Source organism: Onychostoma macrolepis, chromosome 09 (genome assembly GCF_012432095.1).
Source record: "Onychostoma macrolepis isolate SWU-2019 chromosome 09, ASM1243209v1, whole genome shotgun sequence".
In the NCBI taxonomy this organism is placed as follows: domain Eukaryota; kingdom Metazoa; phylum Chordata; class Actinopteri; order Cypriniformes; family Cyprinidae; genus Onychostoma; species Onychostoma macrolepis.
In genome coordinates, this window is record NC_081163.1 from 5938696 (window position 1) to 5951185 (window position 12490).

At 34.6% G+C, this 12490-nt stretch overlaps 1 protein-coding gene and 1 long non-coding RNA gene across 4 annotated transcripts in view; both read right to left on the reverse strand.

Moving 5' to 3' along the window:
- slc4a3 (solute carrier family 4 member 3) overlaps positions 1 to 12490 on the reverse strand; it is a 90653-nt gene that overhangs the window by 43737 nt on the left and 34426 nt on the right. The window lies entirely within an intron of this gene.
- LOC131546782 (uncharacterized) lies at positions 1896 to 6446 on the reverse strand. Its single transcript, XR_009272779.1, has 3 exons — positions 6079 to 6446; positions 2866 to 2945; positions 1896 to 1923 (listed from the first exon to the last, which is right to left on the reverse strand). It is a non-coding gene; the product is annotated as an uncharacterized LOC131546782 (long non-coding RNA).

The window sequence follows — 12490 nt, forward strand, 5'->3', positions numbered from 1 at the left end:
TTACCATAATGTAACAAAAGAACAAAACAAACAAACAAACAACGAGGAGCTTTTTAGAATATTACTTTTTGAACAGCATTTCCCACTGTTTCTCATTGAAATCGAGGGGCCCAAACAGCATTTGCTCTTGCAGTTCTCTAATTGTGCAAATGTTAATGGCTTGAGCGAGACTGAGTGCAAGCGCTCCCAATAAAGGTTACGGATTGCAGCTCTCTTTATTTCAGCTGAGAGGTGAACAGAATGACAATGGGAATTCAGTGAGGGCTGACAAATGTGTTTGTCTGCTGCTGGCAAAGCGCTCTGGGTAAACGGTAGATAGAGTTACATACGTCACAGGTGGCTGCCCGCTCTGGCGAGAAGAGCATCACGATGCCAACATTTCAGTAGTCGATTCAGATACAGTGAAATTTCATGATTCTGTATCCATTATGTACAAATATTTATAAAGAACTAAACAAAGTATGTGTGTTTCCTGCCTTGCTTTTCAAAAGCCACGATCCTGAAAGCCATATATTACCCAGAGTCGACAATTTGAGTTTTATATTGAATGTGATACAATTTAAAAGGATTGTTCTAACCATATTCATCATAGTTTCTTTTTTTTTTTGGCATTTTCACATTTATTATGATAGGACAGATAAGAGCTGACAGGAAGTGAAGTGGGAGAGAGATGGGGGTAGAATCGGGAAACGTCCTCAAGTCGGGACTCGAACTTGGGACACCCGCTGCATGTCGACACGCTACCCAGGTGCCGACTCTTCATAGTTTCTGAGACTGAAGACAATAACAGACCAACACATCCATAATCAGGTTTCATTTTATTTCACAATTTGCATTCTTGAGTGATTTTACAAGTGTCAAAAAGCCCCATAAAACATATTATATAATAGCTATGTCATCAGTTGATGCCCCTTATGCAAATACAAGTAACAAAAAACGAAGCAAGTGTGACTGAAGCGAAGTTCTTCTGTTCCCCTGCTGACCTGTCCTCCTCATTCATACTGTTAAATGAGTCTGCATAAGCCTGTTTGACATAGTTGCAGTTACTCACTGTTCTGCATTTATTAATATATATAGTCCCACAAAACATTGAATATAGTAATGCCATCATTTGATACCCCTTATGCAAATACAAGTAAGTAATTCTAGTTTTAACCCTTGTATGGTGTTCGGGTCTGTGGGACCCGTTTTAAGTTTTTATCAAAAGAAAAATTATACGATTAATTATTTTCCTTGGCCTTGGCTCATTTTCTGTGAAGAACATATCAGAACTTTCATACAACAGAATTTTCAATGACCAAACACTGTACACCCCCCTACACATTTATATTACATACAGGATGTTTGGGTCCACTGGACCCGGGGCTAATAAAAGTGTGGAAATTTTCGGTCCTGTGTACCTTTAGTCTGTCCACCAATTGTCTGGGTCAGCTGTTAGTATGTGTGTGTGTGTGTGTGTATGAGAGAGAGAGAATCTGTGAGAGTGTGAGTGAGTTTCTGCCCCTGTCGTTCCCGCACAAAGTAGCACTTTAATTCATAAATGTGATCTAACAAAGGTAAAGAGTAAATATTAACCATATATGCTGTTTATATTGCTTGTAAATGGGATGAAGTAAACATCTGTTGAGTATTTTAACATAAATTTTGTAATTGTGTTGAATTAAAAAAACTAAAATGCAGCGGGTCCACCAGACCCACAAACACTGACTGAATAACAAAAATATGAACACCACACAAGGGTTAATTACTGACTAATTACTACGTTAATTCAGTCATCACATTCTGTTTGACATGATTGCAATTACTCACAGTTCTGTATTTATTAATATATTTTAAAAAAATGACTAATATTAAAGCTACTAAAAACAAATCATACTCACAGTGTGATTTAGCTTGGGGCTTCTCTTTTTGTAGTTGTGTATCCTATTGGATCAGAAAAAAAAAAGTATATACAGATTTATTATACAAATGTGAAAAGAAAATGGGACAAAATATTGTAGAAATATCTCTTAATAGGCAACATAACCTCTTGTATGACATTTGTTTTGCCAAATGTCGTATGCGTTCCCAATTTACTCTTAAAGTGCCCCTATTATGGTTAATGAAAGGTTTATATTTTGGTTTTGGGAGTCCCCAACAACAGGTTGACATGCATGCAAGGTCAAAAAACACTTTCATTGTCTTATAAGATGCATTTATTTTTACCTTATTTGCTCAACGACTCCTAAACGATTAGTTTAACGATTTATTTTTCCAAAAACCACCTTTAGTGATGCTAATCTGCGGTGATTGGTCCGATTGGTCTCATTTCCATTTCATCATGCCTGTAATGCCTGATAAAGCAGAATTTGTGAGCGCAGTGCTGCTTTGTGTACAGTGTTACCGGGGAAACCGCTATTTTTACTGCTCTAAAAGCTGCACCTAGTGGCAAAGAATGAATTTGCATTTTCATTCAGAACAACGTGAAAAGACCAACAAGTGGGCGGGCAATATGCTAATGTTTCATGTTGACATCAACATGAAATGGCTTGGGATTCGTTTTAAAAACAACTCATTTCAATGATTCAGAGTCGACTCTTTCTTTTGAGAGACAATAACTTTATGCACAGAGCATTTTCAGATTTAAAACTTTGCAAGATGATTTCATTCATTTAGAGCTGTGTTACACTCTGCATGAAAGGTCATTTTCAGAAATCCATAATAGGGGCAATTTAACTGCAAACTTCACAAATCTATATACTTACATTTACATCCATATACTAATTTTACAGTATAACATTTATCCTTCTGGGTACCTGTATCTGCAGCCATTGATAAATTATGTGCAGAGCTTCATTATTCTTCATGCAGTCCAACAATACGTACGTCATCCTCGTTGAACAGACAGTCCACTGTGAGTGTATTCATCCGGGTCACAATGCTGCTGCTATCTGGTACAAATTTCTCTGGGTCAAATGTGTGATGGAACACCATGAAAACAGCAGGTTTACATTCTGTTAAAAAAAGAATGGTCAAAGATTAAAGTTAAAATGAGTTCAGATAAATTGCACATTCACTAACTGTACATTACCTGAGAGAGCATTAAGTTCATTCACTGTAGTATCAATATTAGTTCCTACTCTTAAACCAATAATGCAGAAAACTAAAATGACATGCACACTCCTCCACGGAGGATGCCTCCTGGAATTGCTTAAGCAAATTTTTGATTATTTCTTCTTCAGACTTGAATTTCTTCTCAGGTACGAGGACAAAGTGTTTATTTCCTTCAAGAGGAAGAAAACTACATGTAATGTGATGTAACAATTCAGGTAAGTCATCTTAAAAAGAATATCTTTTTATTTTTGTCATTTTTTTCCCCTAATCTAGTCTAATTAGAAACACAGTAGTCTTCAGAAAAAAAGAGCTGGAGCAAATTATTATTATTATCAAGTCATTTAACCGTAATCTTAGGAAGGTCTCCTGTCACCTCTGTTCTTGACTGCTGTATTTTTTGTTCTGAAATCGATGCACAAAAGTAATATCATCACGTTCAACATCATCATCATCATGTTCACCTTCACCTTGCACCCACATGCACACTCTTTCTGATGCAAGCAGGAGTAATAAAAACTCCAAGGCTAGTGAAAAGAAAGCAGTATTTTCTGATTTATGAAGTGATGAAAAGAATCTCCTGTGTAAAATCTTTTGACTAATGTCAACAAAAATAACAATAATTTTGAATATGGCTTTGCACAATGTTTGGTTTCTGTTCTGAATATGTATTCAGCTAGTACATATTTAATTAGATACTGTAATTTCTCATTTGCATATTTAAACATAATGTTCTTGTAATACAAAACAATTGTGTGGTAATGTGTTTAATCACCTAGGGAAGTAAAAATATATCTATTAGTTATTTTTTTTTACCCTGTTCATCTGTGGTGCCTCACCTTAAATTACAAATTTATGAGAATTTGTTGATCAACACAAAACCACAATTATGAATGTATAACAACGAAATATCGTTGCCAGTGATTGTTTGTGTATTAGATGATAATACTGCTTCCCTCTGTATCTTCTAACAAAACAATCTTTTGCTTTCATTTAGACTCATTACATTCCTCTGTTTTTCCTCTACCTAATGTCAACTAGAATGAGGAAGGGGTGAAAACAGCTACAACCTGTAAAGTTGTTTTAACACGCACAGTGTTGGGGAGTAACTAGTTACATGTAACGGAATTACGTAATTTAATTACAAAATAAAAGTAATTGTAATCAGTTGCAGTTACTGAGAAAAAATGTGTAATTAAATTACAGATACTTATGAAAATGTTAAGGATTACAAAGGGGGTTAAATCAGATTTTTTTTTTCAGACACACTCCCCCATCCAGATTTAATTGACTTCTTTCATAAATTTCAGTGACTGCTCTAAAATATGAAACACCAATGTTTCAGAAGTTTATAACATGCTTGTCCGATAACTATTATATTTCCTATATGGGTTTATGTATATATATTTTTTTTAAAGATTAACTCTTTTTTTTCTAAGGCATTGTTAGATCCAGTGTTTCCTGTCATAGCTATGCAAAGATTTGATTCCAAAAACAGTATCATAGCTATTAAATTATTTCTTGTTCTGATTTCAAATCTGTATTTAAACCTCAGCATGATTTTAAAGTAAGTCTGATCTTGTGGAGGCTGTGCTTCAAACGGGACATCGGATGCCCATTTTCCACAAGGTGGTATGATTCATTAGGGTCTTCTTGAAATGGTCTCAGTGGTAAACCATCACCCTTTTTACCTTGTCAAAAACAGCTCTGTTCACAGTGACTCGTTTCGGTGCATATCTCTTTACATGCTAATGAGCACTGCTCACCCTGCCCGTCTCTTCTGTGGAAGTGATCCATCCTTGAGTTTTAAATTTTTAACAAAACCTGCCTTGAATTGTCCCTCATTCAGAAAACAGTCTGGAGTAAAATGATTTGCACAGCCAGACATAAACGAATTTAGTGAAAGTTAAGTGACATGTGGCCAAGTATGGTGACCCGTACTCAGAATTTGTGCTATGCATTTAACCGATTTAACCAAGTGCACAGACACAGTAGTGAACACACACACACCGTGAACACACAACCGGAGCAGTGAGCAGCCATATTGCTGCAGCGCCCGGGGGGCAGTTGGGGGTTTGATGCCTTGCTCAAGGGTCTCACCTCAGTCGTGGTATTGAAGGTGGAAGAGAGCGCTGGTTATTTACTCCACAATCAAAATGGCTTGATAATTGAGACTGTTTAGGTTTTTGGGGGATTAAAAAAAAAAAGGAGTGAATTTCTATCATTGTAGGCTGGTTGTGTAAACAAACTGCTAAGACACATTTATATGCAAATTAAGATATTTTTCATCCAATGTCTCCTTTAAAATTAAAATATTACAATATTAATTCAAGTGATGAAATATTTCGAAAATCTGACAGTAATCAGTGTTGAGTACTACTGTAAGGTTAACCCTGCCTGATTAACATGTTTGAAAATGATTAACAGTTGAAAACATTAGAATTTTAGAAAAGTAATCAAAAAGTAATCAGTTACATTACTTTAATAAAGTAATTGAAAAGTTACACTACTTATTACATTTTAAGTAGGGTAACTTGTAATCTGTAACCTATTACATTTCCAAAGTAACCTTCCCAACACTGGTCACACGTGACTCTTCATTTTCCACATAGTAACGTGCTGGTGCTGATACTAAGCGCACGACGAAGAAGTAAATCCCAAAAATAGCCTTTTAATACTAAATCCACAAAGAACACAGGAATCCAGGAGCTGGGGTAGCAAAACACAATATAATCCAACAATAACCAGCGAGGAAAGAACAGAAATGGGGAGAACTTATACAAAAGCATTTTTTTTTTTTTTTATTAAAAAATGGGTTATTGAACTTACCTTGTTAATTTCATGACCCCCATTTACCATAGTAAAGGGCTCAAACAGTGACATGTAGATGAAGAGTCAAGCATAGAAAAAAAACATAGAAGACCAGTATCAAAATACAGTGATTTTTGTGTTGCATTCAAATGAAACACATTCTGTTACTGAACTTACCTTGTTAATGTAATGTTGTCACGTGACCCACATTTACCATAGTAAGGGCTCAAACAGTGACATGTACATGAAGAGAGTCAAGCGTAGAAAATAAACAGCAGACCAGTATCAGAAATACAGTGATTTTATGCTGTATTCAAATGAAACACTTTCTAGTTTTATATTGTAAGAAACATTTGGGATTTTGAACTTAACTTGTTAATGTAATGTTACCACATGACCCACACTTGCCATATAAGGGCTCAAACAGTAACATGTAGATAAACAGAGTTAAGAACAGAAAAAAACACAGAAGACCAGTATCAGAAATACAGTGATTTTATGCTAAATTCAAATGAAAAACATTATGTTATTGAACTTACCTTGTTAATGTTGTCACTGAACTTTGAATTTGCCATGTGACTCAAACAGCAGCATGTGAATGGAAGAGTCATTCACAACAAGGGACAGAGAAGATCAGTATTAGAGATCTTTCAGAAATTTGTTTTTGTAATTGTATTTTATGTATTTATATAGAGATTTACCTTCATGACAGATCCCTTCGTCCTAGTCGCATAGAGGACCTAAAGACTACAACAACACTAAACTGTGCTCCAAAACATTACATTGTAATAGTAATAGAATGTTCAGGTGCAAATTAATGAACATAGCTGCAGCTCAGCGTGTCCTCGATTATGTCATGTTTCACAGTCTACGATTGTAAGCAGCTCTAAAATATTAAAAGGCAAATAGCAAAAGTCAAAACTTAAACATATCAAGGAGCTGTGCAGCCTTTAAAGACTCTTAAGAACCGGTTCCTTTTAGTTTATCAAAAACATAGGCTCTGTCCCAAATGGCACCCTAAACCCTCAGAGTCTTCCGCACTTTCGTGCCATAATGAGGCTTTGACTGTCGGGTAGAAGTCCACTGCGAAGCTCGCCCCAGTGCAAGCTCAGTAGAAGTGCGGATCGAGGGAGCATAGCGGCCGCAAAGGGGGGCACTCGTGAGCAGCCTTCTGAGCGTAAAAATGACGAATGGGGCACCCTATAGGGTTTTGTGGACTTAACGGACACGCGGCGGCCATAAGTCCGTAAGACCGCAAGTGCACATGAAGTGTTCCATTTGGGACAGGGCCTATACAGTGTGGCTAGTGTAGACTGACATCTGAACGAATTACTATTATTAACCGGTTCTTTTAATTTATAGCTCAAAAGCATCAACATCGACTGAACTGCAACTTATCATTATTTTCAGTGATATCTGTATCAAAGTGAGTACACTGTAAAAAATGAAAAGTTGACTTAAAATTTCAAGGCAACTTGCTGCACAGCTTTTTTGAGTTTACTCAACTTTGGACCAAGTTGTTCACTCAACCCAAGTCATTGAGTAAAGTCACATGTCTCTTTTTTGTTCAGCTAACACAGTTTTGTTCGTTAAAGACTTGTAATGCTTTTCCAATGCGTCTCAAATTATGTTGTGTGAACTTTTTTACTTGTTTACAAATGACACACGTTAATGGATGAGTTAGTCTAATAAGTAGACAATATTGTCTTTGTTTTTTAGACAACTTACAAGACTAAGATATCCAGAAACGGACAAAAGTGGTTGAACATACTCTACATTTAACAAATGTTAAAAAGATGAGCCCTTTACATCACAGTACAATAAATAACTAACAATAATGATAAAACAACCACAAAAAATGTTTAAATGAAATCAGCAAACAGCAAAACAATAATCCTATAACACAATTTATTCATGCTGCAACGCATGCTGGGAACTCACAAAGCCTTAACATTTCAACAATATGAAATTCTTTGTTCAGACAACTGTGTTTGACTAGTTGGGACAACATTTGGGGTAATTTTGTTGGTCTGACAAGGGTTTTTATGTAGTTTCAAGAAAATAGCATTTTTCAGTATATGAGACTCAAAAGGTTTCGTAAACTGGAAAATGTGCTGTTGCATTTTTTACAGTGTATAATATATATATAGTCTAGTTAAAGATACACATTTACTATAAAATGTTTTACAATAAATGAAAGATATATATAGTGAAGAAAGGACGAGTCTCCCACAGTGATGGGGGAGCGAGGCTTTTCGATACTTCAAACCATATGATCCAACTGCTTCGCAAAATGATTCACTATTCGCTCAAAACTCCATATGCAACAAGGTCGCAAAATATGTTGAATTACATATCATGTTTCACAAAACTGCAAGTGTCGTCTTTAAAGTATAATTTGCAAAGTGTTATCAGTAATATCCGTAATTATCAGCATCAATTAATTTGTATAACATGTAGTAGTTTTGGTGAAATCACATGACTTGGTCAAGATTCGTGAATGTTTTGAAGCTTTGTGAACGCGTCAGCAGAAGCTAAACAGAATACTGTAGGAAACAGTGGCATATAGCCTCAAATAACATTGTTTTTCAAATAATTATTCAAGTAAACATTCAGTAATAAAGATCACAGCACATAGTTTTCTATTTTTCCTAAAGGCCCAAACGCCTTTCACAGAGCAAGCACGCAAATATGTATGTGGGTGTTGGAAAGCAGTCGCTTTTCAGTCAGACAGCCCTCAGGCATTGCATCCAGTCAGTATTTAGTACTTCTGATACTGCAGAAAACTTCTTTTATTACATTATTTAATTATTGTGTTAATATCAACTTCAATTCAAAGTACCAGTACTACTGACATTCCATTGTGAGTCTCATCCATGAAACCTGTGCCACAACTGTGAGAGAGTGAAGAGCATCTGCTCGCATTCTTTGTCTGGACTCCATCCTGAGGAGGCTGCTTGACAAAGAGTGTTCAAGAGCCTATTCTGGTGCTGGAAGTGCAGCCTGAAAGTACAGGTATGCCTGCAAAGACTGGCCTGCATATCAAGTGACTGTGGAGGCCCACCTGAGCTCTTTGTGTAAGTACAGAATACTCATTCATTCTCACAGTCACTATTAAGTACTGACCTTTCCAGGCAGCCAAGGAAAGAGAGTCAATCCCTGTCTGACACTTACACCGAGGCTGCAAATTTAAGTAGCCGATTAGTAACAGATATTTCTTCTTTTTTTTTTTTTTCTTTTTTTTTTTGGTAAAGACATAATTAAAATTGAATGAAATTCATTGAAATTTAACTTCTGTGTTTTTAGACACATGTAATGCATTTAATATTTTAGTATGAATTACTCATTTGATCATTTGTTATGGTATTTAATGGCATTATTAATGCACACACACACACTCATATTTTATTTTATACTACAATTAAAAAATAAAAAGTATATTTAAAAAATTATATATATATATATATATATATATATATATATATATATATATATTTTATTAGTGCTGTCAAACTATTAATCGTGATTAATCGCATCCAAAATAAAGTTTTTGTTTACATGATATATGTATGTGTACTGTGTTTGTTTATTATGTATATATAAATACACACGCATGCATGTATATATTTTGAAAATATTTACATGTATACACATTTATATATTTATATTATAAAATTTTATATTATATATAAACATATTTAATATATAAACATAGCATATTTTTCTTAAATATATACATGAATGTGTTTGTATGTTTATATACATAATAAATATACACAGTCCACACTCATATATTATGTAAACAAAATATTTTATTTTGGATGCGATTAATCACGATTAATCATTTGATAGCACTAATATATATATATATATAATTATATTCCATATAATTAAACTGATCCTACAGCCAAAACAAAATAAATAATAATAATTAAAATCAGGGAGATCATGTTTTTATAATTTTTTTAAATAATTCTTTATAAAAATGACTTTTTTTCAAAAAACATTTTTTTTCAAAATTATTTGTAATTTTTTTAATTGGCTGTAGTATAAATTATTCAAATACAAATACCACAAAACAAATGTTAATTTCATCTTCTTTTTTTTTTTTGGAAATTGTGACTAAAAAAAGCATTTGAACTAAATAAATAAATATGGAAGTTGTGATAGAAAGAAAGTTGTTCTAGACAACAACAAAAAATAAGACTATTCCCTTTTAATGAGGGAATAAAGAACAATTCCATGAAGCACTGTGAATGACATAATGGATTCGAAAATATAATACAAGGACTTTGAATTATTACTATGTAAGAAGCATGCTATATAAATAAACTAGCCTTGCCTTACAGCTCAATGACCTCAGCAGAGAGAATAAGCGAACTGCTCTACACATGTGGCTCTTACACGAGACTGTTGACAGCAATGAAGCTCACAGATGCTGCCAAGAAGTGATGTAAACGAGATGTTTTGTTTATGCCTGTTATCGTGAGTCATTGGCTTATAAACAACTCCATTAGCGTCATTAACAGAGCTGCAAGCAGAGACACCTTCCTCTCCTTAAAAACTCCAGATCACCCAGCTCACTGCTGGCATTTCACTAGCACACTACGGCGAGATTCACAGCATCTGCCCTTTCCCACAGTACCAGCAATGACTCACCGTCACTATGGAAAAATATTTCATTACACGGTTTTGAAAAGAGAGATTTCAGTCAGAGAAGGGCTGCTTCCATTTCTCCAGGATTTCACACATATGTCAAAAGCAGGTGAAATGTGCGTTCCTGAAGCAATGAAGCTGGCGTTATTTCTTTTTTTTAACTTGTATTTATTTATTATTTATTTATTTATTTGACAGTGATTTTTTAGTACAATAAATAATTTATTTTATATAAATCTATTTAGTTGTGAACTTATATGTCATAAATATGAACTAGACATAAATATGTTACCAAAAATAACAAAATTAAATGATAAAAAAATAAATAAATACTATATCCTTAAAATCAATTATTACTACAAGAATCATTAAGGAACCAGAATTGTTAAGCTGTTTCGCAAAAAGCATGGACATCTTCTCAGTGACTCCCATCTCTAACTGACCAGGAGATGAATCAAGAATCAATCAAGAATCATATAAGATATTATCAAGAATTATATAAGATATTTTAATTATCAAGAATTGTATAAGAATCAAATCTTAGTTAATTTCCCAGAATACATCAGTCCATTCAAGAATGCAAGTCTGTTTACAAATCATCTAACTGTGCAACAAATTACATGCAGTGAATCATAATAACATGGTATGTTTCTGTACAGTAAAACACATGCTGTAACTTTTCTAAGCAGAAGATCAATGTTGCCCCTCCCAACCTGAACAGGTGGCATCAGGATTGAGGGCGGTGGTTACCCCAGCTGTACACAGCACTATGAGATCATCGTCGCCATGACAACATGAGCTCAGACCACTGAGAATAGAGACATCCTCGACCCCGTACAGTGTAAACACTGATAACACAGCGTCTAGCAGGGACCTCAGGGGACCGATTAAGACCAGACATCTATTCCAGGGACAGTCCATCCTATGCAAGGATCTCATCTCTTATTTCGCTCATAAACATGCTAAGGCTTGGGAAAATGTGTATGTATGTATAGAAGGAATAAACTAATAACATCATCATTGATCTGCTATGACAATGGCTTTGATTTCCCATTGGTTAGAGACTTTTACATTGCATTTTTCACTGTAGTATCTTTCACTGCTGTATGACTCATTATGCTGCTACAATGTTCACGGTGCTGCTACTAAAAAGAAATTATATTTTGTTGTGAGTTTGCCTTCTGGATTGAATGCGATTAGATAGAAAAATTAAGTAAATAACAAAACGACAACACTTAGCGAGTGTATTCTGATTCATGAATAAATTACTCTTATGAGTCGATTAGTAGAATGAATCAGTCAGATTAAATGGTCACACTTTATATTAGGTGGCCTTGATTACTATGTACTTACATCAAAAAATAAGTACAATGTACTTATTGTGTTCATATTGTATTGCAAAACACTTCTGCTGCTATTGAGGGGGGATACGGGTAAGGTTAGGGACAGGTTTGGTAGTATGTGTAGGTTTAAGGGTGGGTTAAGGTGTAAGGGATGGGTAAACAGTGTAATTATAAATGTAATTACAGAAATTAATTACAAATGTAATTACATAAAGGTATTATTAACAATATAAGTACAATGTAAGAACATGTATGTACACAATAAGTGCATTGTACCGAATGATTAATTTAAATATATAGTAGTTAAGGCCACTTAATATAAAGTGGGACCTAATAAATTACACACAATCTAACAAATGACTAAATTAACCCGACTGACTTTTTGACAAAGTGTAGCTGAAATATGATAGAAAAACATCATTGTGCGTATGTTGTTAGGGCCAATTCACGTGTGTGTGGAAACACTGCACAGCAATAATACTCTATTTATAAAATGTTCTATCCTTTTTCAAGTGAGTTCAACAGTTTGGTGCAAGGAACTCGCTGGCTCTCACTCCTCCATTCACAGCAGAGCTTCACACATCCGTCTG